The sequence below is a fragment of the Agelaius phoeniceus genome, chromosome Z (assembly GCF_051311805.1).
Source record: "Agelaius phoeniceus isolate bAgePho1 chromosome Z, bAgePho1.hap1, whole genome shotgun sequence".
NCBI lineage: Eukaryota > Metazoa > Chordata > Aves > Passeriformes > Icteridae > Agelaius > Agelaius phoeniceus.
In genome coordinates, this window is record NC_135303.1 from 95,767,446 (window position 1) to 95,794,788 (window position 27,343).

At 49.9% G+C, this 27,343-nt stretch overlaps 1 long non-coding RNA gene across 1 annotated transcript in view; it reads left to right on the top strand.

The window, feature by feature from the left end:
* The window catches only part of LOC143692015 (uncharacterized), a 142,817-nt gene extending 120,849 nt beyond the window's left edge, over positions 1-21,968 (top strand). Inside the window, exon 3 of the long non-coding RNA XR_013179868.1 lies at positions 21,132-21,968. This is a non-coding gene — a long non-coding RNA (uncharacterized LOC143692015). The remainder of the gene's footprint in view (positions 1-21,131) is intronic.
* The last annotated feature ends 5,375 nt before the right edge of the window (positions 21,969-27,343 follow it).

The window sequence follows — 27,343 nt, forward strand, 5'->3', positions numbered from 1 at the left end:
CAGTGCAAAGACAAGAATCAAAAGCTGTGCATGGGCAGCACTTTCCAGAACAGGTCTCGTGCTTTAGGCATTTTTGCTGACCATATCTCATCAGATCTGGCAGCCATTCAGAGAGAGCTTCTTTTATTAAGAGATGAAGAAAGATCATCACACTAAAGAAGTGAATTGCCTTGACTTTTAGTGTGCCTAACGTGCTTTGCTATTGAACACCTTTTACCTGGGCATGCATTGCAGGAGGGAAAAAAATACCACAAAACCACCAAACCTGTATCAAAGCTAGCTTTACATTTCTGGCAGGCATCACTTTCCTAATCTGCCTCACTTTCCTGTTCTTAGAAATCAGAGTCCAAAGTTCAATTGAATATCTTGGAAGGCACATTGGGTATGTGTGAGGTAGCTAATCCTTCTGCCTGCAGCTGAATGCAATGTGTACCACCGCCATTTTTCTAACCTGTGTGTATTGTGCCTAGGCACTTCAATGTTAGATTTCTGTGTATTTAGCAATGAACAAAGTTAAACCCCTCTCTTACACCCAATTTTTTTAGCAGAGAGACAGGAACATTCAAAGTGTCAGTTCAGGCTTGAACCAGTTCATATTTAAATCATTTTATTGTTCCGCAGCATGACTTCCTCTACTTGGTCTCACAATCACAACTCCTGTCAAGGATGGCAAATTTAAATAATTCTTCTTGAGAGTAAAGCTTTCAGATATTAAACCCTTGACTGAATTTTCCTAGGAGAGATTGAATCTCATGGAGATTTCATCATCTGGGGAAGGGCTTGGGGGAAGCGCTGCGCTGCTGTCCAGGGCAGGCGGACTCGTTCTGAGCCTTCTTTGGGGGTCAGGGAAAGGGGGGGTGAGGGCTCGGGGCTCTGATGCCGTTGGGGGCAGCCCAAGGTGCCCAGGAGAGGGAGCCCCACGGCGGTGCAGGAGCAGGTGGGGGGCGGGCGAGGGGCGGGGGTCACGCTGGGTGCCGTCCCCCAGAGGGACCCAAAGCTGCCACCAAATGCACAGGGAAATTGCATTCCAATGTCTTGGAACAGAGGCTCATCGGGAGTTTTCTCAGCTATCCAAGCACAGAGCCCTGGAGCCAAGGCAGCCTGAGCTGCTGCGTGCTTGCTGTGAGCCTTGAGGTGAGCGCGCATCATTGCAGGCTCGGGATCAATTGAAATGCGCTAAGGAAACCAGCTCTGGGGAGGGAGGGAGGCAGGGAAATGCTCTCTTAACATGTGCCAATGCTTCTGTCAAACTCATCAGGGCAGGACAGCGTTCAGACTGAAAGTGTAAGAAGATGTGGAGTGAGACAGAGAACCTGACAGGAGCACCGGACTCACAAGTGCACGGATTTTGCTTTTGGCTTGGATTGAAACTCAGAAGTTGTAAGGAATTTGGAAAGGAGAAGGGACGTTTCAGAAGGAGAAGAAGAAAAAGAAGTTGTTGGTTTTTTTTACAGCCCTGGCAAAATCTTTGGTTCTAGCTAATAAAGGAAGTTAGTTGAAATAAAAAAAAGAAAAAAACATGGGTTTTTCTCCTTCACTGTTGTATTCGTTGGTGGTAGATGGTGTGTTGTTTTATTTCTTGGTCTTATTAACTCTGTGTAAATAGTTTTTTGAGTGAAGCTAACTTTCTGGACAGGTTGGTTTGTATTTGAGGTAGGATTAATTTCAAGAGGTTTCTTTCCTAGACTTCTGATAGGTATTCCTGGGATTTTGGTTTTGTTTACTGCATGTATCAACAGAGAGATTTGGTAGGGCCAGCTGGGCTGCTGAAGTTCTGGGTGTTAATTTATTAGATGGCTTTTGTTAAACACAGATTAATTATGTAAGTTAACAGCAAATTACCCAATTTATCTAGGTATGCTACCTAAACACAATGCTTTATGTCTTACCATTTTTCTGTTGTTCTGCTCCAAGTAGTTGTGTCAAAAAAGAAAGCGCTGTTATTTTTCTGAAGAGCTTTCTTCTATAACAAGGCCTTTACTCCCTTTGAATTTGAGTCAGAGGAGCCAAACAGCTGCAGCTGCTCTGAGGGCTTTTCTATTCAGTGGGATTAGCCCCCTCCCTTTTCTCAGGCATCATGGGAATGGGAGGCGGGCACCATCAGGGGTATATTAACCCCAGCCTTTGCTGAGGGGTTTCATTCCCTCTCTGGGATGTGCTGGGGTGAGGGCTCTCCTGTCATTTCAGTGACGAGGCTCTTTCAGCTTATCTCAGCTTGCTTTCAGCAGGTGTTTCTGGGCATCTAAAGCAATAGAGGCTTGGAAGATCCTGTGAAGAAAATGGCATGGAATACAGGGAGTATTTAAGGTGACGATTTTGGATTTTGTGTTTAGGGGTGATAAAGTGCATTTGCAATTTCTGGTTTTGTTCTTGTTTTGTGTTTTTATTGTTTTTAGGAGGTGCACAGCTTCCAGAGATCCCAGGTTGTGTCCAGCACAGCACTTCTTTCAGCAGATTGATCATGTCACAGGAGGCATCTGCCCAGTGTCAAAAATGATGTTTGAGATGGAGGCTTCAGGTGAGTTGAGGGTTGTGACTGGGAGAGGGAGGGTGAGCAGGTGTCCAGTTAGGAGTTATTGGGGGGCAGGGGGGTTTGCAGGCAGCAGGGTGAGAAAGGGTGTTTATTTGAGGGCCCCCCACACAGGGCTTTTCAGAAGCACAGCAGAGGCATTCCCATGTCTTCCTCACACAAGGTCCACTGCACTCACAGGAATGCCATTGAACTTTGCTTTTCTCTAACCCAGGTGTCACTCATAATAATGCCCACAGCCTTGGAATCAGGATGAAGGTGGAGCCTGAAGGAGCCAGGCACACTCAGGAGAGGGCAAGTAGCTGACTTGCTGGGATTTGGCCCACATAACTCTGAACTCATACTTTGGTTTTGGTTTTCTTTATTGTAGCTGACCGAGAGGCTAACAGGCCATCACGGGGCCCTCCGAGGCAGACTCATTTCAGGTGCAACGTGGATTCACATCGCCGGTCATCCAAAAGATAAGTCTGGGTCACGGCCTGGAGAAGGGAGAGCAGCGGGTTGGGAGTTCCTGGGACAGATTGAAAAATTAGCAGAGGGAAAAGCAATCTTCTCCAAGGGGCCTCTTAGGACAGCTAAGGGGAGAGACTCCACATTTGATGGCAGCGTGCAGGCGGGCAGGGCAGAGCAGTTCCGGTCCACGTCGTGTTGTCGGGTGTACCGTGTTACCTACTGTGTCTTTGGGGTCCCTTTTGCCTTTTCCCCTCGAGGCCCTCACCACAAGCATAATGTGTTGTGTTTAACGTCCCCCCGTTGGTCATGTTCTGTGTCACGGGTGTCTGCACATGTTTGTGCCGGAGCTGCTCTGCCCTGCCGCAGAGGCTGCTGCAACAGGACAAGGCTCAGGGACACGCAGTTTGTGGGGTGTGGCCGGACTCTAGATGATATTCCTAGATAGACAGAAGATGTTTGGAGCTGTGAAGATATCTTGCAGCCCTTTGACGTTTGTCCTCGCTTTCTTTCAGATGCAGAAGGATAAAATCCAGGGCAAAATCCATCCGCCCATCCCGAGTGAGGAGGTTCCCCCGAGCAGGTCAGTCACCGTTTGTCTCTGCAGGGGGAGTGTCAAGTGTGACTCTGTTACAGCTCTGTTCTTTTTCTTTTTAGGAAGCTGGACATCAGCAGGCAAGGTGAGATGGGCAAGGTGAGCATTGAGTAGCGTACAGGAGCAGTTGTTATTGCTCCAGTCTCACTTTGCGGTGCAGCTCTAAGCATCCGTTCCTGTTTCTGCGCTTCAGGCAATCCACTCGGAGTACGCCAAGCCCCAGTCACCAACCGGCCGACGCGCCGGGTTTGCCGCTCTCCCGAGCCCTGGGGAAGAATCCCGGGACTCGGCGATGAAGCCTCTGCCTTTTCTGTTTAAAGGTGTCACCAGGGCAGCCTTCAGCAATGGCCGAGGAGTTGCGGTGAGTCAGGGAGGTAGGGAGGAGGAGCGAGGCTCCGCTCAGGTTTCAGCAGCGCCACATCCCCTCGTCTCCTCTTAGCCCAGGCGTGCCCCACGACAATGGCGTCAGCCTCCGAGTGCAGCTGAAGCATGTGGCCCCAGGAGCCGGGCATTCTTGGGAAAAGAGTGAGTGGCAGAATTGTTGGGTTTTGGCCAATGTGCTGCTGAGGTTATGCATTGATATTTTGTTTACTTTATTGGAGCAGACGAAGAAACAACAGGAAGTTGTTTAACAAGAGTGCCAGCAGGACCTTCCCAGATGTCGAGGCAGCCTTCCTTTGCACCTGACACAGACCGGCATCCCCAGATGTCTGAGAGATAAGTAGAGGGCTACGACCCACAGAAGGGATGAAACCAGGGCACAGGGCAGGGACCCACCGGGAGGGGTTTTTGAGTCCACTTTGGAGACGGGGGTGTGCACGAAGCGGCCCCTTAGGCCTGGGGGGGGAAATAAAAGCAAAGTCTCACTTTTGATCACAGTGCTGAGGTGAGCAGGGCAGAGCAGTGCCGGTGTGTACTGTGTCATTTGTCTATTGTGTGTTCTGTGTGGTTGGATGTGTCATGTCCTTTACCTTAGGCCTTTGAGGAGCCTAGCAGAAACCCTGGCATCATTGTTAGCATCTGTAATCTCTGCATTCCTTGGCCTGGTACCCAGGCCATTGACCTTTTGACTCGGGAGCTCAGACAGGCATCAGAATTGCATCTCTCTTCAGAAGCATCCAGTCAGGTGGCTTTTCAGGTCTTGTTCTGAGCTGCATGGACAGCCGTGCTCCTCAGTGCTCCGTTATGACGGATTAGGCTTTGTAAGAATGCGAGGTTAGGGAGAGGATTCTGACCGTAGGATTCCTGGGTGTCCATCTTTGCAGTTCTTGGAATAAATCTTTCAGCCAGCATCTTCCTCCAGGGTTCTCTGAGCCTCATCAGTTTGCCATCAGTCTCACCTCGGTCATCTCCTTTTGCATTCTCTGAGTCCTTGCAGCCACTTTGCTTGCCAGGAGATTTCTGTTCCTGTTGTGTCCCCCCTGTCTGTCACGTCCTGTCCCGTGTCACGGGTGTCAGCACACACATTTGTGCCGGAGCTGCTCTGCCCTGCCGCATAGCCTGGTGCAGTAGGAGAAGTCCCTGGGAGTTTGTAATGTGGGGTGTAGTGGGACTCTAGATGGGATTTGTAGATGGACACAAGACGTCTGGAGCTCTTAAATTATCCTGCAACAGTTTGAGTTTTGTCCTAACTTTTTTTTCAGATTCAGATGGATTAAATGTGTGCCAGAGGGCCCCATCCCGGGTGAGGGGTTTCCCCCGTGCAGGTGAGGCCCCGTTTGTCTCTGCAGCAGAAGTGTAAATGATGCCTCTGTTACAGCACTGTTCTTTGTCTTTCTTTTTAGGAAGTAAATGTGGATACCAGCTGTCAAGGTGAGCAGTGGAGAGAAGTAGTTGTTATTGCTCAGGTCTCAATTTCTGGTGCAGCTCTAAGCTTCCATTCTCGTTTGTGTACTTTAGGCAATCCACTCAGAGTATGCCAAGCCCCCGTCACCAGCCAGCCGATGCTCTGGGTTTCCTGCAAATGTGAAGCCTGTGGATGCATTACAGGACTTGGTGATGAAGCCCTAAACTTTTCTATTTAAAGGTGCCATCCGGGTGGCCTTCGGCAGCTGCCCAGGAGTTGTGGTGAGTCAGGGATGTAGGGGGGAGGAGCGAGGGTCCACTCAGGTTTCAGCCGTGCCAAATCACCTCATCTCCTCTTAACCCAGGCGTCCCCTGTGGCAACGGCCTCGGTCTCTGAGTGTGCCCGAAGCGTGCGGCCCGAGCAGCTGAGCGTTCTTAAGAGAAGGGTGAGGAGCAGACTTGTGGGGTTTTGGCCGATGTGGTGCCACGATCAGGCATTGATGTTTGGTTTTCTTTAATACAGCTGTCTAAGAGACACCAGCCCGGTGCCAGCAGGACCTTCCCAGCTGACGAGGTGGCCTTTCTTTGCACCTGAGACCGGCATCCCCAGATGTCTGAGAGAGAAGTAGAGGGCTATGTCCCACAGGGGGGATGAAAGCAGGGTGCTGGTTTGGGAAATACTGCGACGGGTTTTTGAGTCCCCTTTGGAGGTGGGGGGGTGTCCATGAAGTGGCCCCTTAGGCCCCATAAAAGCAAAATCTCACTTTTGATCACAGTGCTGAGGTGCGCTGGGCAGAGCGGTCCCGGTGTGTATTGTGTCCCTTGTCTATTGTGCATTATGTGTTGTTTGGGTATCTCATGTCTCTTACCTTAGCCTTTTCAGGGTCCTGTCAGAAACCTTGGCATTGTTCTTATCGTCTGTGATCTCTGCATTTCTTGGCCTGGCACCCATGCCTTACAACCTTTGCCTGGGGAGCTCAGACATGTATCAGAATTGCATCTCTCTTTGGAAGCATCCAGTCAGATGTCTTTTCAGGTCTTGTTCTGAGCTGTATGGACAGCTATGCCCTGCCAGGATCCATTATGGCAGATTAGGACTTGAAAGAATGTGAGGACCGGTAGAGGCTTCTGACCGGTCTGATTCTCGGGCATCCATCTTTGCAGTTCTTGGAATAAATACTTCAGTTAGCATCTTCTTCCATCAGTGTTTTCTGAGCCACATCAGCTTGCCATCAGTCTCACCTCAGTCATCTCATTTGGCATGCTCTCGTTGCTCGCAGTAATCCTTTTTGCCAAGAGATTTCTGTCTGTGTTGTGTGCCCATTGTTTGTTGTGTCCTGTCTGTCCTGTGTCACAGGTGTCTGCACATATTTGTGCCGGAGCTGCTCTGCCCTGCTGCATAGCCTTTTGTAATAGGACAAGCCCTGGGGAGTTGAAATTTTTCATGTGGGGTGTACTTGGACTCTAGATGCTGTTCCTAGATTGATATAAGGTGTTTGCAGCTTTTGAGTCATCCTGCCGGTGTTTGACATATGTTCTAACTCTCTTGCAGGTGCAGATGCATTGCATCCATGGCAGAGCACCCCATCCCGGGTGAGGGGGTTCCCCATAGCGGGTCAGTCACCATTTGTCTGTGCAGGGGATGTGTCAAGTGTGACCCTGTTACAGCGCTGTTCTTTGTCTTTATTTTTAGCAAGTATAGCAGCATCTCAGCAGTCAAGTTCAAGAGGGTAAGGTGAGCAGTAGCCTTTCTTGTTGCTGAGGTCTCAATTCCTGGGGCAAGTCTAAGTCTCCGTTCTCGTTTTTGTGCCTTAGGCCATCTGCTCGGAGCATGCCAAGCTCCCATCCCCAACGGGCCGCCGGACCGGGTTTGCCGCTCTCGCGAGCCCCACGTTCCGGGCAGCCGTCAGGAACCGCCGAGGAGTTGCGGTGAGTCAGGGAAGTAGGGAGGAGGAGCGAGGGTCCACTCAGGTTTCAGCAATGCCACGTCACCTCCTGTCCACTTAACCCAGGCGCACCCCATGACGACGGCGTCGGCCTCCGAGCGCGGCCGGAGCGTGCGACCCGAAGAGCCGGGCCTTCTTAGGAGAAGGGTGAGTAGCAGACTTGTGGGGTTTTGGCCAATGTGGTGCCACGATCAGGCATTGATGTTTGGTTTCCTTTGATATAGCTGTCTAAGAGGCAACGGCCCGGTGCCAGCAGGACCTTCCCAGCTGACAAGGCGGCCTTCCTTCGCACCTGACATGGACTGGGATTTCCATATGTCCAAGAGATAAGTCAAGGGCTACGACCCACAGAGGGGATGAAAGCAGGGTGCTGGGTTGGGGCTCCTGGGGGGGAGGGGGTTGAGTTGTCTCTGGAGATGAGGGTAGCCAAGATGTGGCCCCTTAGGCCACGTAAAAGGAAAGTCTCACTTTTGATCACAGTGCTGAGGTGCGCAGGGCAGAGCAGTCCCGGTGTGTATCGTGTCCCTTGTCTTTTGTGTATTATGTGATGTTTGGGTATCTCATGTCTCTTATCTTAGCCCTGTGAAGGGCCTGTCAGAAACCTTGGCGCCATTCTTAGAATCTGTGATCTCAGTGTTCCTCAGCCTGGTACCCAGGCCATTGAACCTTTGACTCAGGAGCTCCGACAGGCATCAGAATTGCATCTCTCTTTGGAAGCATCCAGTCAGGTGGCTTTTCAGGTCTTGTTCTGAGCTGCACGGACAGCCGTGCTCCGCAATGCTCCATTTCAACGGATTAGGCTTTGTAAGAATGCGAGGTTAGGGTGAGGATTCTGACCGTAGGATTCCTGGGTATCCATCTTTGCAGTTCTTGGAATAAATCATTCAGCCAGCATCTTCCTCCAGGGTTCTCTGAGCCTCATCAGTTTGCCATCTGTCTCATCTTGGTCATCTCCTTTTGCATTCTCTGAGTCCTTGCAGCCACTTTCCTTGCCAGGAGCTTTCTGTTCCTGTTGTGTCCCCTCTGTCTGTCACGTCCCGTCCCGTGTCACGGGTGTCAGCACACACATTTGTGCCGGAGCTGCTCTGCCCTGCCGCATAGCCTGGTGCAGTAGGAGAAGTCCCTGGGAGTTTGTAATGTGGGGTGTAGTGGGACTCTAGATGGGATTTGTAGATGGACACAAGACGTCTGGAGCTCCTAAGTTATTCTGCAACAGTTTGAGTTTTGTCCTAACTTTTTTTTCAGATTCAGATGGATTAAATGTGTGCCAGAGGGCCCCATCCTGGGTGAGGGGTTTCCCCCGTGCAGGTGAGGCACCGTTTGTCTCTGCAGCAGAAGTGTAAATGGTGACTCTGTTACAGCACTGTTCTTTGTCTTTCTTTTTAGGAAGCAGATGTGGATACCAGCTGTCAAGGTGAGCAGTGGAGAGCAGTAGTTGTTATTGCTCAGGTCTCAATTTCTGGTGCAGCTCTAAGCTTCCGTTCTCGTTTGTGCACTTTAGGCAATCCACTCGGAGTATGCCAAGCCCCTGTCACCAGCCAGCCGATGCACCGGGTTTCCTGCAAATGTGAAGCCTGTGGATGCATTACAGGACTTGGTGATGAAACCCTGAACTTTTCTATTTAAAGGTGCCATCCAGGTGGCCTCCGGCAGCTGCCCAGGAGTTGTGGTGAGTCAGGGATGTAGGGGGGAGGAGCGAGGGTCCACTCAGGTTTCAGCCGTGCCAAATCACCTCATCTCCTCTTAACCCAGGCGTCCCCTGTGGTGACGGCCTCGGTCTCTGAGTGTGCCCGAAGCGTGCGGCCCAAGCAGCTGAGCGTTCTTAGGAGAAGGGTGAGGAGCAGACTTGTGGGGTTTTGGCCAATGTGGTGCCACGATCAGGCATTGATGTTTGGTTTTCTTTAATACAGCTGTCTAAGAGACACCAGCCCGGTGCCAGCAGGACCTTCCCAGCTGACGAGGTGGCCTTTCTTTGCACCTGAGACCAGCATCCCCAGATGTCTGAGAGAGAAGTAGAGGGCTACGACCCCCAGGGGGGATGAAAGCAGGGTGCTGGTTTGGGAATTACTGGGAGGGGGGGATTTGAGTCCGCTTTGGAGGTGAGTAGCTTTGGAGGTGGGGGGGTGTCCATGAAGTGGCCCCTTAGGCCCCATAAAAGCAAAATCTCACTTTTGATCCCAGTGCTGAGGTGAGCGGGGCAGAGCAGTCCCAGTGTGTATTGTGTCACTTGTCTTTTGTGTATTATGTGTTGTTGGATATCTCATGTCTTTTATCATAGCCCTTTGAGGGGCCTGTCAGAAACCTTGGCACCAGTCTTAGTATCTGTACTCTCAGCGTTCCTTGCCCTGGCACCGATGCCATGGAACTTTTAACTCGGCAGCTCAGACAGGTATCAGAATGGCAACTCTTTTTCGAAGCATCCGGTCAGATGTCTTTTCAGGTCTTGTTCTGAGCTGTATGGACAGCTGCACCCTGCAAGGTTCTGTTATGATGGATTAGGACTTGTAAGAATGTGGGGACAGGTAGAGGCTTCTGACCGTAGGATTCTCGGGCATCCATCTTTGCAGTTCTTGGAATAAATCATTCAGTTAGCATCTTGTTCCTCCAGGGTTCTCTGAACTTCATCAGCCTGCCATCAGTTTCACCTCGGTCCTCTAATTTTGCATCCTCTTGGTGCTCGCTGTCATTTTCCTTACCCAGAGATTTCTGTTCCTGTTGTGTCCCCGTTGTTTGTCCTGTCCTGTGTCACGGGTGTCTGCACACATTTGTGCTGGAGCTGCTCTGCCTTTCTGCATAGCCTGGTGCAATAGGACAAGTCCCGGGGACTTGATGTTTGTAATGTGGGGTGTCGTTGGACTCTAGGTGGGATTTGTAGATGGGCACAAGATGTCTGGAGCTCTTAAGTTATCCTGCAGCTCTTTGATTTTTGTCCTTTCTTTCAGGTGCAGAAGGATGAAATCCAGGGCAGAGCCCCCCATCCCGGGTGAGGGGATTCCCCCGAGCAGGTCAGTCACTGTTTGTCTCTGTAGAGAGAGCATAAATGATGGCTCTCTTTTTAGGAAGTCAAGGCCGAGTGGGCGAGGTGAGCATTGAGTAGTGTACAGAAGCAGTTGTTTTTGCTGATGTCTCAGTTTCTGGTGCAGCTCTTAGCATCTCCACTTTTTATTTTAGGTGGTCCACTTGCCGTCTATCCTGGCCGGGCATGCCCATTCCAGCTGTGTGCAGCTTAAGGTATCAGTGTGGCATCCTTGTCAGATTTGGGAGGTTGTGTTTTCACAGTATCTCAGCATGCTTTTCTGCTTTGTTTCTTTGCAGGTGCTGTCGCTGCCCTAGGCATGCCAAGGAACAGAGGAGGGCAGGTGAGTCGGTGTTTAGGCAGGCTGACTCACAGGTGAGTGTTACACAGCAGCATGCTAAGTGTGTACCTATTCTTTTTGCAGGTATCTTCTGGGCACCCTCTGGAGTCAAATCAAGATTTGAGGTGGGCCGGGGCAGGGGTGCGGAGGAGCCCTGGGGATTACTGTTTTTGACGGCAATAGTCACCTTTTCTGTTTTGTCTTAGGTACCCTGAGGAGCCTCGTAGCCAAAGGTTGGAAACAACAGCACCGAGGCACACACGGAGCACGTTTCACCATCCATGTCCGACCGAGGATGGATTTTGTCTGCTCCTTTTCCAAAAGCTAAGTGTCGGGGCCAGCAGTTGGGAGAAGGGGAAAAACCTTTACTATCACAGAGGGCAATTTGATGTCAGCTTAGCGGAGAGGTCTGTAGTGGGACCAGCTCTCTGGAAGAAAAGGGAGAGGGTTTCTCCTCAGCCTGACCAGAGCCTTTGCTGGGCAGGGCAGTTCCGACCCATCTCAGCATTCTCGTGAACTTTGCGTTGTCCGCCTTCCTCGGCCCGACGTCGTCACGGATCATTCCCCCGAGGAGCTCGCCTTCACGTCCGGAGCTACAGCCACGGTCACCTGGCCGTCGGCTTCCTTCTCTAGGCTCGCTGAGCCTCTCGAGCATCCTCTTAACTGCTTTGGCACTAACTTCTTTTAACGAGTTACATTTCATCATCACATGCTATCGTCATAGGGCTTCCTCTCCTTTGGCATCATCAGCCTCTGGCACATCTTGCGCTAGGCATCTCGGGTGCCTAAGGGGACAGTGCCAGGCAGTTGCCACTTGTCTCTGTGTCTATGTTGTCTGTGTCTGTGTTATGTTGTCCGTGTCTGTGTCCGTTGTCTTCCACGTCATAGGCCTTTATTACGTCTCAATGCTTTATCGGCACTATTCTGTGCCATCTAGGCTGTATTCTACTCACATTCCTTTCTGGATATCCCTTATTCTGGCATCTTTACATTTTTACTCTTTGAGACAGGAATGTCTCAAACGGACAAGATGTTCTCATCCATCTTCCTTCTCACTACCAGCTTTGGTAGTGCCTTTTTTTCCATGCCATTTTCTTGGACTGCTAGAGGGAGTGTCTTGCACCCTCCTCATGTGACTGCAGTACTTCTATAGGTTCCATCTTCTGAAGGGTATAGGACTCAAGAATTCATCTTCCAGCGAGTTATCTCAAGTCCTGGCTTATATTGTGTGTACCTGTGCTGGCTTATACTGTATGTACCTACCCTCTATGTACACTTGCACTGTATGCATCGACTTAGATTGTTGTGTGTACTTATATTGTACCACTTATGGTTGGAGCTGCCCTGCCGGGGCACGTAGTCACAGTCAGGTAGAAGAGTTATAAAAACTTTACTGTTCATCTGTCTTTTATGGGATTTTGGGTAGAAAACTTATTGGTCCAGAGTGGAGACAAGTCCTAGCTGTCAGATAGCCACTCGTTGACCGCTTCCTGTCGTCTCACAGGTCCCCGAGGCTACCGATTTCCCCAGAACCTACCAACTGACGTCAAGGAGCGCAGCCAGAAGATGTGTGGCAGCACGTTCTTCAGCGTCTCGAGTAAGGGCCGCAGCGAGTGTGTAAGTGGGAAGAGCGTGTGAGCGTGTGTGAGAGCATGTGTCTGTGTCTGTCTGCGTCTGCTCATCTCTGCGTGTGTCAGCGCATGCCGACTGGATTACTGGATTTAACCTTGTGTGTGTGACTTTTGCTTTTCAAGTTGTTCAACTCATTTTTAAATTTAGAATAAAAAATCCCCAGCTGGGTTTCCCCCCCCCGGCTGTTTTTTTTTCCTCGGTCCCAGTCGGTCTGTGAGGCGACGCTCATCACCAGAGTTTGGGCGCAGACTGTCCAGGGGTTTTTGTCAGGCAGGAAGATTTTTTTGAGGCTCCCGGGAACCACGTTCCCGAGGACCAATGATTGCTGGGGTGTAATTTAGCAGTTGTGATGAGAGGGATGGTGACTTCGTGTGTCATCTGAAGGGGGTGTTAATTGTAGATGAGTGTTGTTTTTTGCGTGCTTTTGTTGTTTTGGGTTTCCTATAACAATAAATCCACATGTAAAGAAAATAGAAAAAGGTTATCATCTTGTGTTAATATGTGTGTTGTGTTGTATTGCTCTGTATTGCAGGGTGAGCACAGGGTGAACTCTCTCCTCCTTGCTGTGACACCTGGGCTGGCAGGGATGACACAGTGACCTCGGCCGGCCGATGCTGCCTGTGCCATCACCTGGCACTGACGTGTTTGATGAAAATCCTTTTGCTGGGATTTTTCTCCTGAGAAGCCTCAGAACAGAAATGGAACCAATAACGATCTGCTGGCTGTGGAGTGTGGGCTGGAGATGGTTTAGCAACAGGGGCATCTTGGATTGGTCTCCTGTGCAGTGTCTACTTGATGACCAATCATGGTCCAGCTGTGTCGGGGCTGTGAGCAGTCCCAGGTTTTTATTATTCATTCCTTTCCAGCTTTCTGCTGTCTCCTTGCTCTTTTAGTATAGTTCTACTATCTCATTTTCTTTTAATATAATAGAGATCATAAAATAATATTTCAGCCTTCTGAGAGGTGGAGTCAAGATTCTCGTCTCTTCCCTCGTCCTGGGGACCCTCAAACACCGCCACAATCAGCGGCCGAGCGGGTTTGTGCGAGCCTCCCAGTAACCCTCGGCCGGTCCTGAGTCGGCAGACACCGGGGGGCAGCCCTGACACGGCCGAGAGCGGGGAGACACTGTCTGTGCCCCGAGGGTACTGCGGGCACCTGGGGTGGGGGGAGACACTCTCTGTGTGTGCCCCGAGGGAACTGAGGGCACCTGGGCTGGCAGGAGACACTGTGTGTGCCCCGAGGGTACTGAGGGCACCTGGGCGGGGGGGAGACACTCTCTGTGTGTGCCCCAAGGGTACTGAGGGCACCTGGGCTGGGGGGAGACACTCTCTGTGTGTGCCCCGAGGGAACTGAGGGCACCTGGGCTGGCAGGAGACACTGTGTGTGCCCCGAGGGTACTGAGGGCACCTGGGCGGGGGGGAGACACTCTCTGTGTGTGCCCCAAGGGTACTGAGGGCACCTGGGCTGGGGGGAGACACTCTCTGTGTGTGCCCCGAGGGTACTGAGGGCACCTGGGCTGGGGGGAGACACTCTCTGTGTGTGCCCCGAGGGAACTGAGGGCACCTGGGCTGGGGGGAGACACTCTGTCTGTGCCCCGAGGGTGCTGAGGGCACCTGGGCTGGGGGGAGACACTCTCTGTGCCCCGAGGGTGCTGAGGGCACCTGGGCTGGGCCCCTGTGCAGCACAAGAGACACCAGAGACAGCGGTAGATGATAAAGGGCCGACTCTTAGCAGGGGTTAATCCAAGGTTTTATTAGGAGTCCCAAAGGAGCTCCTGCACCTCAGGGGCCTCCTGCCAAGCCCCAGGGAGATGTGCCAAGGTTACATTTAAAGGGAGGTGGAAACTGAAAGTAGATAACATTTTACCAACCAATAAGTGACCCTAAGGGATGGATGCTGGGGCATAGACATACAGGACAGCGTATGGGGCAAGGCTCGGGGGGCTGACCCCTGGCCTCTGGCTGATCACTGGACGACTTGGACCGAAACTTCTGCATGGAGGGGATGGGAGGCTGAGTCATTGACAGAGAGCCAGGGTGGGGGTTTGGGGATGATCTCATCCCGGGAGAGGGATAACACAGGTAGAAGGAGGGGGGTACAGTTTGGGATAAACCATTTGGGAAAAATATGGGGATACAAAACAAAACTACTTCAAAGTATTATAAAGTATAAAAATGCACTACAGCCGGTTTGGGCAGCACCAAATGAAATGTAATAAAATGCTTTAAAAATAGAAAAATTAAAAATAAAAATTAAATAAAAGTAAAAAAACAAAATTAATTTAAAATAAATGAAAAACAAAACAAAAACTGTAAAGTGCTGTAAAGTGCTGTAAGAGTTCCATAAAAGGTAGTGCTGTAATGCAAGACCCTCAAACACCACCACAATCACCAGCTTGAGTTGGTCTGGGCAGCACTGAATAAAAAAAAAATAAAAACCTTTAAAAATAGAAAAATTAAAAATAAAAAATAAAAAATAAAATTAGAAAAATAAAATAAAAGCTTTAAAAAGAGAAAAATAAAAAATAAAATTAAAAAATAAAATTAAAGCTCTAAAAATAAAAAAATTAAAAATAAAAATTAAATTAAAAATAAAAAAATAAATGCTTTAAAAATAGAAAAGTTAAAACTTAAAAAAATAAAAAATAAAAATCTTTAGAAATAGAAAAATTTAAAATAGTAAATTTAAAAAATAAAAAATAAAATAAAAACGTTAAATATAGAAAAATTAAAAATAATAAGCAAATAAAAAATAAAATTAAAAACTAAAATAAAAATGCTTTAAAAATAGAAAAACTTAAAATAAAAATTAAATAAAAGTAAAAAAACAAAATTAATTTAAAATAAATGGAAAACAAAATAAAAACTGTAAAGTGCTGTAAGAGTTCCATAAAAGGTAGTGCCGTAATGCAAGACCCTCAAACACCACCACAATCACCAGCTTGAGTTGGTCTGGGCAGCACTACATAAAAAAAAAATAAAAACTTTAAAAATAGAAAAAAATATAAATTTAATCAAAAATAAAATAAAAAAAAAAATAAATTCCTTATAAATATAAAAATTAAAAATAAAAATTAAATAAAAAATATAACTAGAAAAATAAAATAAGTGTTTTAAAAATTGAAAAATAAAAATAAAACTAAAAAATAAAATTGAAGCCCTAAAAATAGAAAAACTTTTAAAGAATTAAATTTAAAAAAAAAGCTTTAAAAATAGAAAAAATAAAAATTAAATTAAAAATAAAATTAAAAAAAAAAGCTTTAGAAATAGAAAAATGAAAAATAATAAGTAAATAAAAAAAAGAATTAGAAAAATAAAAGCTTGAAAAATTAAAAATAAACATTAAGTAAAAAAAAAAATTAAAAAAAAATAAAAATAGATTAAAAACAAAATAAAAACCGTAAAGTGCTGTAAAGTACCATAAAAGTTCCATAAAGGGTAATGCCGTAAAGCGCGGCTGTCGCAAAAGGTGCCGTAAAGCGCGACTGTCGCAAAAGGTGCCGTAAAGCGCGACTGTCGCAAAAGGTGCCGTAAAGCGCGACTGTCGTAAAACTGCCGCAAAGCGCGATTGTCGCAAAAGGTGCCGTAAAGCGCGACTGTCGTAAAACTGCCGCAAAGCGCGACTGTCGCAAAAGGTGCCGTAAAGCGCGGCTGTCGTAAAACTGCCGCAAAGCGCGACTGTCGCAAAAGGTGCCGTAAAGCGCGGCTGTCGTAAAACTGCCGTAAAGCGCGGCTGTCGCAAAAGGTGCCGTAAAGCGCGGCTGTCGCAAAACTGCCGAAAAGCGCGATTGTCGCAAAAGGTGACGTAAAGCGCGGCTGTCGCAAAAGGTGCTGCAAAGCGCGACTGTCGTAAAACTGCCGCAAAGCGCGACTGTCGCAAAAGGTGCCGTAAAGCGCGGCTGTCGTAAAACTGCCGTAAAGCGCGGCTGTCGCAAAAGGTGCCGTAAAGCGTGACTGTCGTAAAACTGCCGCAAAGCGCGACTGTCGCAAAAGGTGCCGTAAAGCGCGGCTGTCGCAGAAGGTGCCGCAAAGCGCGACTGTCGTAAAAGGTACCGTAAAGCGCGACTGTCGCAAAGGGTGCCGTAAAGCGCGGCTGTAGCAAAAGGTGCCGTAAAGCGCGACTGCCGTAAAATTGTGCCGTACAGGCTGGCGGCGCCCTGGCCGACACGGGGTGCCGTACAAGATGGCAACGGCCGCCCGAGTGGGCGTGTCCTGGGCGGGGCGCCGTGTCGACGGGCTGACGTCATTAGGCGGCACTCTGCCTGCAGTGCGCCCATGCAGACGGCAGGGGGCGCTGTGCCTGTAGTGCGCCAAAGCAAACGGCAGGGGGCGCTCTGCCTGCAGTGCGACAAAACAGACGGCAGGGGGCGCTCTGCCTGCAGTGCGCCCATGCAGACGGCAGGGGGCGCTGTGCCTGCAGTGCGCCAAAGCAGACGGCAGGGGGCGCTCTGCCTGCAGTGCGCCCATGCAGACGGCAGGGGGCGCTGTGCCTGCAGTGCGCCAAAGCAGACGGCAGGGGGCGATGTATAAATAGAGTATAAAGTATAATCTATATAGAAGAAGAAATAAAAGCTCTATGTTACCTGCAGCTGTAGAAAATTTCAGGCTCCCATGGAGGAAATAGTTTTCCTAAAATCATTGCCGTTTTGGGGTTTTTTGCACTCCCCAGTCGCCTGAACGTTTCTACTGCTGCTTTTTTTTATTCTAAAGCTAGAATGGAAAGCCAAGATTAGAAATACAGCGAAAGAAAGAGAGAAAGAATTAAAGAAAGAGAGAGAGACAGAAAGAAAGAGAGAGACAGAAAGAGAGCGAAAGAAAGAGAGAGAGAGAGAGAGAAAGAAAGAGAGAAATAGAGACAGAAAGAAAGAAAGAAAGAAAGAAAGAGAGACAGAAAGAAAAGGAAAAAGGAAAGGAAGAAAGAAAGAAAGAGAGAGAGAAAGAAATAAAGAGAGACAGAAAGAGAGCAAGAGAAAGAAATAGAGAAAGAAATAGAGAAAGAAATAGAGAGAGAAAGAAAGAAAGAGAGAGACAGGAAGAGAAAGAGAGAGAGAGAGAGAAAGAAAGAAAGAAAGAAAGAAAGAAAGAAAGAAAGAAAGAAAGAGACAGGAAGAGAGAGAGAAAGAAATAGAGAAAGAAAGAAAGAAAGAAAGAAAGAAAGAAAGAAAGAAAGAGATAGAGAGACAGAGAGAGAGACAGAAAGAGAGACGGAGAGAAAGAAAGAAAGAGAGAGAGAGACAGAAAGAGAGACAGACAGAGACAGAAAGAGAGACAGAGAGAAAGAAAGAAAGAGAGAGAGAGAAAGAGAGAAAGAAAGAAAGAAAGAAAGAAAGAAAGAAAGAAAGAAAGAAAGAAAGAAAGAAAGAAAGAAAGAAAGAAAGTGAGAGAGAGACAGAAAGAGAGACAGAGTGAAAGAGAGACAGAAAGAGAGACAGAGAGAAAGAAAGAAAGAGAGAGAGAGAGAGAGAGACAGAGAGAAAGAAAGAAAGAAAGAGAGAAAGAAAGAAAGAAAGAAAGAAAGAAAGAAAGAAAGAGAGACAGAGAGAGAGAGACAGAAAGAGAGACAGAGAGAAAGAGAGACAGAGAGAGAGAAAGAAAGAAAGAGAGACAGAGAGAGAGACAGAAAGAAAGAGAGACAGACGGAAAGAGAGACAGAAAGAGAGACAGAGAGACAGAAAGAGAGACAGAAAGAGAGACAGAGAGAAAGAAAGAGAGAGAGAAAGAAAGAGAGACAAAGAGAGAGACAGAGAGAGAGCCAGAGAGAGAGACAGAGAGAGATAGAGAGAAAGAAAGAGAGACAGAGAGAAAGAGAGACAGAGAGAAAGAAAGAAAGAGAGAGAGACAGAGAGAAAGAAAGAAAGAGAGAGAGAAAGAAATAGAGAAAGACAGACAGAAAGAAAGAAAGAGAGAGACAGGAAGAGAGCGAGAGAAAGAAAGAAATAGAGAAAGACAGAAAGAAAGAGCGAAAGAAAGAAAAGGAAACAGGAAAGGAAGAAAAAAAAAAGGAGGAAGAGAAAGGAAGAAAAAAAATGAAAAAGGAAAAGGGTGAGAGTGAAAAAGAAAGAGCGAAAGTGGAAAAGGGGGTGAAAAACAGAGTGAAAAAAAGAAAAAAGAGTTGGAGTGGAAAAGAAAGGACATTCGGGAGGGGCGGTGCTGCCTAAGGTGCTTCCGCGCCCAGGAGCGAAGGAGCCGTTTGATCCCCTGGCGGGAGCGCAGCTCCCGGTGGCGGAGAACGGAGCGGTGGCTGTCAGTCCGAGACTCCAACTCCCGGCAGGCCCTGCGGCCGTAAAGCGCGGCGTCTGACGCAACGGCCGACGCGCCATATGAATGGCTGGCGGGCCGAGGCGGCCGCGCGCCGGGGGAGCGGGCAGCTCCCGGCGCCTGTGCCACGCGGGACGGAGCCGCGGCAGCGACGCTGGAGGGGCGAAGCCTCCGTCCGGCCGCCCGCACGGAGCCGAGCGGCGCGGAAGGGGCGTCCGCCCGGTGCCTCGGCCTCGCTCAGCGGTCCCGGTGGCGGGGGCTGAGCTCGGGCGGGGCGCGCTGCCGCCCGCCGATGGCGGAGCGCCAGGCGGTGCTTTGCTGCCGCGGGCCGGGAGCTGCAGGAGCCGCCCCGGGCGAGCGGCGCCGGGCGCTGCCGCGGTCACTGTGCGGCGGCTGCCCTCGGGCTGGCGGAGGCGCGGGAGCCGCCGAGCTGCAGCCGTCTCCCTCGGGCCGCTACCGCTGCTGCGGGCGGGGGCGGACGAGCGGCTGCGGAGGCGGCTCCGCGGCGGGCTCAGCCTTGCGAGCAGAGAGCGCTCGACATCGCTGGCATGACACGGCTGCTGAGTGCCTCAGTGCTCGTGGCTCTTTCTTCCACGCAAACGGATGGAGCGGCATCGCTGAGCAGTAAAACACAGCGATGGCCCGGAGAATGGCGAGCGCAAGGAGCGCCGGGCAGGATCCTTCTGATGGCACAGGTGCGATCGGCAAACTCAGCCCCTTGTGCCCCTGCCCTCCCGACCCCCAGGGGAAATGCTCTCCAGCCTCGAGCTGCTGAGAGACAAAACGTGTGATTTGACACTAGGGTCCGGAAAAGGTTTCCGTTTAGATTAGCAAATGCCTCCATTGTTCTCGGTTACATCCTAGGATCGGTTTTAGGCAGTGACTTTCTACCGCTTGTCGGATTTTCTTGTGCAATGGTAAGAAAATAGGCAGGTCTGATACTGGTTTCGCTTTTTTTCTACTTCATGTTCCATGAGCTGCTTTTATCCAAGCAATTGGTTTAAAGTTCTACTGTAGGCGTTTCTGGTTCACTTTTTTTTTTTTTTTTTTCCCTCTAAATCGGCAGTAAATATAGCTGAGTAAAATTACCTTGGTTTTCTTCCTTCTTAAATGTTTTTATTGATAATCCTATTTGAATATGCAGAACACGTGGGTATGTCCTGTAATATATCCTAGCTTTTCTTGTTTACAGGGTACTCAGAAAATATTTTTCCCTTAGAGTCCCACTGAAACATTCTCCGTGCAATGTCCGTTAAGGTCTGTGTTTGCAAATAAGCCACCATCAGCTGAGATATTTGCCTGTGTACCTTTTCCTGTCATTCAGAGCTTGCGTTCTGTGGTTTTTATGATAAACCTATCAAACTTGCGAAACTGTTTTGCAAGTCTTAACCGTTGAAGGCAGCAAGAAGTGGTTTTAAAGCCTGTTCTTGAGCAGACAAAGGGAAAAAGTGTGAATTTGCTGCTGAACTTGTCCTTTTTCATTTGACGTGCCTTGAATTATTTAGGAAGAGAGAGCACTAGAAAAAAGAGAGAAATAGAATTGGTTCTTGAGCCCTCCTAAAATGCTCCCTGTGATTCCGTGTGGAGCCCAAGTGAAGGGTGATGGAACAGAGCCCCTGTGCTTTAGAAGGAAATCAATTTCAACCTGATCTCCACCCTGAGTCTCCCTAATTTCTGTTTTTAAAATGCAAACTCAGTTTAGGAAGTGTTGGGAGTTAGTATTTTGGGGAAGAAATGGCAGTTGCACAAACCGTTCCATTTCCCAGAGGCTCTGGGAAGGATTCATTTTGTAAGCGCTGTAACTGCCATCGGTTGGGGGTTCGGGGTTGGAATGTGCACTTGCCCTCCTATAAAGCACTCGTTCATTTGCATTTCAGTGCCAGGAGTCTGGAGAAACTGGAGAAGAGCCCAAGAGACATTTTTCATCCTGAGATACAAAAGGTAGGAAGTGACTTTTTTTGGTTTGGTTCTTTTTCTTTATGATTTCCTGGAAATAGAAGTAATTAAGTATAGATCCTACTGGTTTGTTTCTTCCAGTAGCTAATAAGAATAATAATAAGAATCTAATACTACTTAAACTGTCTCTTTATCCATTGATCTTGCCATTTCAAATCCAAACTTCTAAACACCAATAAAACCATCATCCTTGTAGAATCTTTAATAGGAGGGGGCTAAAGATGCTGTTTTTGTTGACAGGATTTATTGGTTCTTGAAGGGCAAGAGGTGAGTACAAGCCTAACTACTTCTTGCTCACAGACCCGTCCGGTGAATACGGCTTTGTATTTTGATGGGCTTTTGATGAGTTCTAAATCAATTGCTCGTTACAGTAAAAAGAAGTCATGTTTTTTTGAACCTGACAGCAAAAATAACTTGAAGCACCAACTTAATAATAATTGATCACCCATCTAAGTTAATGATTTTATGCTATACTATCAAAGTTTAAAGGTAAATTATTGTGTAGTAGGAGATGGTATAAAATGTATGTTCTAACGTGTAGGATATAGGCAAAGATTAGAGGAAACAAATTTTTATGTCTTCTGTTTGACTGTTCACCAAATAATATTTGGTTTTATTTTCCAGGGATCGGTGAATTTTAAATTTGGAGTCCTCTATGCTAAGGATGGTCAGCTTACAGGTGATGAAATGTTCAGTCATGGTGAGGTTTTCACCTTCTCCTTAATTGTTTTGCTCATCTGAAAAAAAAAAAAAAGGCAAGTTAAAAAAAAAAAAGGTATGTTTATTATTTGTTACCCTGTTCTGATCGTTTCCTCAGTATTTGCTGGAGCTCTGCTTACCCAAGCTTTGGGTAAAACAAGCTTTGGGTTCCTTCTGTCCCACTGGGAGTTGCCCAGTTTGGTTGCATCTGGTGAAATTCAGCCTGAGCCCTTACAGAACCAGCTCAAACCACGTGAGAGCCATTCGCAGCTCTCTCAGGACACCTGGAGGAGGATGGGTGACGTTTCTGAGCATCTGGCAAGTGCACTTCTATCAAAACTCGGCCTGTGACATTGCTGGGGAAAACCCTTCTGTATCCTGAAGGGTTCCTCAAAGTCTGTTGAGGATCCGGTTAGCAGTTGCTCACCTGGATGGTTCCAGCTCCTCAAGCTAACACTTGTACTCTTGCCCTGTAGTTTAGATCTATTGTAGTTTTGGTATTTTGCAAGATTTTACGTCTTTGGACAATAACGTGCATTTCACTCTTTGGAACCTCTGGGATCATTCCTTGGTGCAGCACCACCTAATGGGACACTTGGCTGCTGTGCTGAAGGGCTTGGTTACTGGAATTGTAAATCCCGGAGAGTTTGTAAGTCTTCTGTCCCCAGGGAGGTGTCACGCTTTGTTCACCGTTGCTCTGTTTGTCGGGTGCTGCTTCTCGTCGGAGGTATTAACTTCAAACTGCCCTGTTCTTTTTTTAACTTTTTTCCCTGGTTCTCTCCGTAGGGCAGGGAAGGACTCTCGTATCCCGGTCGTCAGACTCAGCGCTGCCCGAGAAGATACAGAGACTGTAAAAATCATAAGAAGCAACTAGGACTGCAGAGGAAACAAACTGGAGAGAACAAAAGGTGATATTGTTCTCCTTCCCCTGGATTAGAAACATCGACTGCGCTTTGATGCCGGTGGCTGCCAGGGGCTCGTTAGGTCTCTTGAGGCAGGTGTAGGTGTTCACTTGTAGGTTCTATTTTTTGGCAAAGGACCACGAGAGAAGTTTATTTATAGATCCAAATAAACATTCATCTTATCTGAACATAACCTGTCATCCCCTTTCTGACATTAAGGACTCCTGTATAAATACTTGGGGGGGTTTTCTTTGTCATTTCTGAATGGTTCCATTTTGCCGGCTACTTGAACGAGTCTGAGGGGGTTTAATTGCAGACTGCTTCCTTGAAATTCTGTTGGTCTCTGCTTGGAACCCTTCTTGTACTGCTTAATGAAAGACTTCTGATGGTGTTTTCTTGCCTGTTTGTGGTTAAGGTCATGCTCTGATGCATTTACAGAAGCCATGGCAGGAGAGAGTCAGCTGCTGGAGAAGAGGAGACAGTACTATCCCTGTGCAGCACGGAACTGTGCTACTGCTGTGTCATCAGCTGTGTCTGCACTGAAAGTAGCCACCTTCACTTGTAGGTAGCTCCTTGGTGCTTTAGGACACGCTGAGGGATTTATTCCTTTTGGGATCCACGATGAGAATTCCCAAGAGAGGTAGTAGTAATAAGGTCTGAGATTGGAAAAAAGCCTGTGTCCTTGGAATGTTGTTGTTGTCGTCAAAAGTTAATTTTTCCTTCTTTCTTAGCCAGTAGTCAGCTTTTTGCTTTATTTTTTGTGGTATCAGTATTTGATTGTTTAAAAAATTGCTTCAGAAGAACTGCAGTGGCTGGCCACCAGGACCTTGTTCCGATTTGCCTATTTGCTTGTAGCTAAAACGTTTCCATATTGTTTATCATTCTATTGAAGAAACTGCTGCCCAGTCAACTAAGAACTGAACATCTCTCTGTCTAGGACATGGGGAGAGGATTTAGGTCATGTCTTTGTTTCCAGAAAAAAGTTCCAGTGTAGTTTCTAACTAGAGGAAAAGGGGGGGGGTGAAGACTCGGGGCTCTGATGCCACTGGGGGCACCCCGAGGTGCCCAGGAGAGGGAGCCCCACTGCGGTGCAGGAGCAGGTATGTTATCACGTACTAGAGAGCAAATTATAAATAGAAATATGAAAATTATAAATATAAAAATATTTTTTAGATCGTTAAAGAAAGCAGTTTTTTTAACTTGTCAATAGGCAGGGTTTTGATGATAAAAATGATAAATACAAAGAATATGAAGGTAGAAATCTAAGTCTAGAAAGATATCATAAGTACATACAGATAAAGTTTAAAACTAGAAGAAAAAATCAGTTGCAGCAGTAGATACGATACATAATATAGATAATACTTTAAATACATGTCTAGAATTTTATAGATATTATAGATAATTATTAATAGATTGCATCAAAAGAAACTATAAATATAAATGTGAATATAATTATACAAAGTATGAAAATATTTCGATATCGTTTAAAAGAAGGTGTTTTCTTGTATTTATTTGGTTACAGATGGGGTTTTTCTTTGGATTAATAGAAGTATTCTAGAAATATAAATCTAACTGTAGAGAGATCCAATCGATAGAGGAGGATATTTCTAAAACCACAACCGAACGCCGCCGCCTTCGGGGGAATCGCACGAGCTCGGCCGAAGCAAGGCGAGAGCGGCCGACCCTGACGGCCTCGAGCGAACCGAGGCGAGGCTTCCGAGGCTGCCTGAAGCGAAGCGAGCCGAGCTCAGGCGAAGCGAGCCTGCTGCTCTCGTGCGCGCTGCTTAGCGCCAGTGCGGTCCCAGCCTAATGAGCTCCTGCCCAAGCCCGCGCTCCCGGTCGTGTCCGCGCCGTGGCCGGGCCGCCCGCGGGACGCGGCAGCGGGAGGGCCCCGAGCCGGGCGAGCTGAACGGGAGGCGGCGGCGCTTGCCCGCCCGCCGTCGGGGAGCCGAGGCGAGGCGAGCGGAGCCGAGGCGCGCCGAAGGCACAGAGCGGCTGGGAGTTGGGCCGAAGCGAGGCGAGCTCGGCCGAAGAGGCGAATGCAGGCGCCAAGAGCCGAGTTAAGGCGCCAAGAGCCGACCGGAGCCGAGCGTCTCCGGAGCGAGCCGAGCTCCGCCGAGCGCCGCAGCATCCCGGGCAGGGCGAGGCGCCGGGCCGGGCTCGGGGTGCAGCCGGGGCTCTGGGAGGCTTCCCCGCCTGTCCCTCTCTCTAGCCCTCCTTCCTTCTCCCCGTATTCGCCTTCTCTCGCTCCCTTTCCCCCATTCCCTCTCCCCCCGCAAAGCCGGCTCCTTCCTGTCCTGTCCCTAGCCCGCTACTCCCTTCTGTTCCCCCTGTCTCCTTCCTGTGCCCAGCCTCCGTGTACCCTCGTCCCGGGCTTTCCCTTCCCGTGCCGCTTTCCTGCACAGCCCGAGCTCCCTCGCCGCCCTTTGTCGTGCCCTGCTCTCGCTCCTCTCTTCCCGTGCCCCCTTTCCTTCTTTGCCCCGCAGCCGCGGGGCTCGGGCTGCCGGAGAATAAAGCCCCGAGGGCCGGAGCCCGGCGCCCCTGGGCCCTTGCGGGAGTCCCCGCGCGGGGCCGGAGGCTCTCGGCGGATCCCCCCGTGCCGCTCAAGCAGCGCGGCCGACAGCGCCGGAGCTGCGGCTTTGCCGGCATCGCGCTGAGAGCGGCCCCCGCTCCGTGCCGGGCCGTCCCCGCCGTCTGTGCCGCTCCCTCTCTCGCTGCCCCTGGCCCGTGACAGCGAGGCTGGGCAGGAACCTCAAGCCTTCTGGGGGCTGCCCCCCCTTTCTTGTTGCAGCAGAATCCCTTGCTGGGGCCATGCACGTGTGGGAAGGGCTTGGGGGAAGCGCTGCGCTGCTGTCCGGGGCAGTCGGATTCGTTCGGAGCCTTCTTTAGGGGTCAGGGAAAGGCGGGGTGAAGACTCGGGGCTCTGATGCCGTTGGGGGCAGCCCAAGGTGCCCAGGAGAGGGAGCCCCACGGCGGTGCAGGAGCAGGTGGGGGGCGGGCGAGGGGCGGGGGTCACGCTGGGTGCCGTCCCCCAGAGGGACCCAAAGCTGCCACCAAATGCACAGGGAGGGGTGAGTGGGTGTAGGATGCTAAAACCTGGCAAGGCATTCGGTTTTCTAGGTATTGCTAAAGAATAGGAATTGGTCTCTAAACTCAGCTGGGGAGAAACCCTCTCTATGCACTCATTTGTTTACAGGAATGTAGAAGGTTCCGACTGGAGATGCGTAGTAGTTCTGAAGATATTGCCGTGAGGTTTTGATCTAGGAACGGACCGAGCTGTGCCCTGGAACCCTCAGAACAGCTGCAGGGGCTGAAGGCGATAGAAAGGGCTCTCTGGCACCTTTTGCCTCCGTTCTCTGCCAGCGCCCAAAGCGTGTCGCAGTCCCGGAAGAGGCGCTTGTCATCCCGAGAGCCAAAAGGAAGACGTGTCAAATCCCAGCTCTGCCTTGTGTTTCGTGTGGGTTTTTTACTTCGTATTGATGTCATTCCAGAGAGCAAGGAAAGAAGAAATGGACCGGCTCCCACTATTACTGTGTGAAGGCTTTCTTGAAAGGCTGCTGTATTTATATTGTCCTTTTCCACTCCAAGCTTGACTTTTGCCCTCGTTTTTCGAGCTCTGCTGCATTGGGTGTCCCAAGGAGGGCGGGGTTCCTCAGCAGGGCTCTTAGGAGGCGGCGCTGATTCTGCTTTTTCTGAAGGCGTCTCAAAGCGTGCTACCAGAATGACAGTTTTGTGCACTGGAAAGCTTTCCCTCAGTGCCATCAGCGCACGTCCGTGTCTGAATTGTGGAAGCAGACGGACTAAGAAAAGCCAGCACCCGGAGCAGATTTCTGTTGGCTCTGTGTCTGTGAGAAGCGGGCTGTGTGCTGGACGGGGAGAGGCGCTGTTGGAGAGTGGCATCAGCGCCAGGTGTGAGCTGTGAGGATGATGGGGGGCTCGGAGCAGCCCCAGGTGTGAGCTGTGAGGATGATGAGGGGCCGGCTCCTGCCGGGGGGGCGAGGCTGTTTTAGGGGGAGGCTTCGCCTCAGCTGCCTTTTGCATGGAGCTGCTGAGTAGAGGGGTTCATGGGGGGGCTCCCGGGGCTGTCTCATGGAAGGACTGCGAGAGCTTCTGGCAGCGTCTGGGCGAACACCTGGATACGCGCTTGGATCCGCGGAGCATCGCTTCAAGGAGGTGCCGAGGGACGAATCTTTGTGCCGGGAAGCAGCAGCCGAACGGGTGAGCGCGTGTGGATTTGGAGCGGGGACTTTGGTCCTTTCCCTTTTCAATTGGATCTTGGCAGTCCCCCCTCCCCGCTTCCCCAGGAACAAAAAGGGAGCTTGTGAAGACAAAAGAAATGAAGGAGAGGCAAGCAGCTACTCTCCTAATATTGTCTGTGTTTGAACTGGGAGGGATCCGCCTTCACCTGCGGTTCGAAGGGTGTTGATTGAAGGAAAAGCTGCCTTTTCCCGGCTGTTAGGGGTATCCCAGGGGTGACAGGGAATCCCTGCGTTCCATTTGAACGGGAATGGGCAAAGTATTGTTGTCATCGGATGGCTTTGATTTGAAGGTAGCCAGCCCATTTTCATCATCCTAAGGTTTAAATGGAGGGGACAGCGCTGGTGTCCCTCCTTTGCAAGGGTTTGAATGGAGGTCAAAATCCCCCTTTGCACATGGCTTGCAGGATTTCATTGGAGGAAAGCCCCTTCTTTTCTGCGCTCCTAGGGGATGAATTTGAAGGGGAGAAGCCATTTCTTTGCCCTTGTTGAAGCGAGGTGAGCGCCGCCCGCGGCGTCAGTTTCGGGGTTGAGTTGCGGGAAGCCGCAGCTCTGGCGGCGTTTGCAGGGCTGCAGTCGGGCTGTGCCGCTGCATTTGAGGGCGCTTCTTGTGGCCGCGGCCCGGGCCGGAGCGTTGCCGCTCGGGAGCGCTGCCGGCCCGGGCCGGGCGGGTGCCGAGGCGCACGGGGGAATTTGGCGCGGCAGCGGCGGAGCCGCTTTGCCGGTGCGAGCCGCCGTGCGGAGCCGAGGGCAGCTGGCGCCGGGCCGGCCAAGGGCGGCAGAGGCGGCGCGGGCGCTGCTGCGCCGGCCCGGCCGGTGCCGGCCGCTCTGTCCGCTCCGGGCGCGGGGCTCGGGCGCCGCCGGGGCCCCCCGGGCAGGGGGAGCGGGCGGGGGTGGGGGGGTCTCCGGGGCGGCGCCGCCCCTGCGCGCCGGAGCAGCCGCCGGAGGAGCCGCTTTGCCGCCGGGAGCCGCGCTCCGT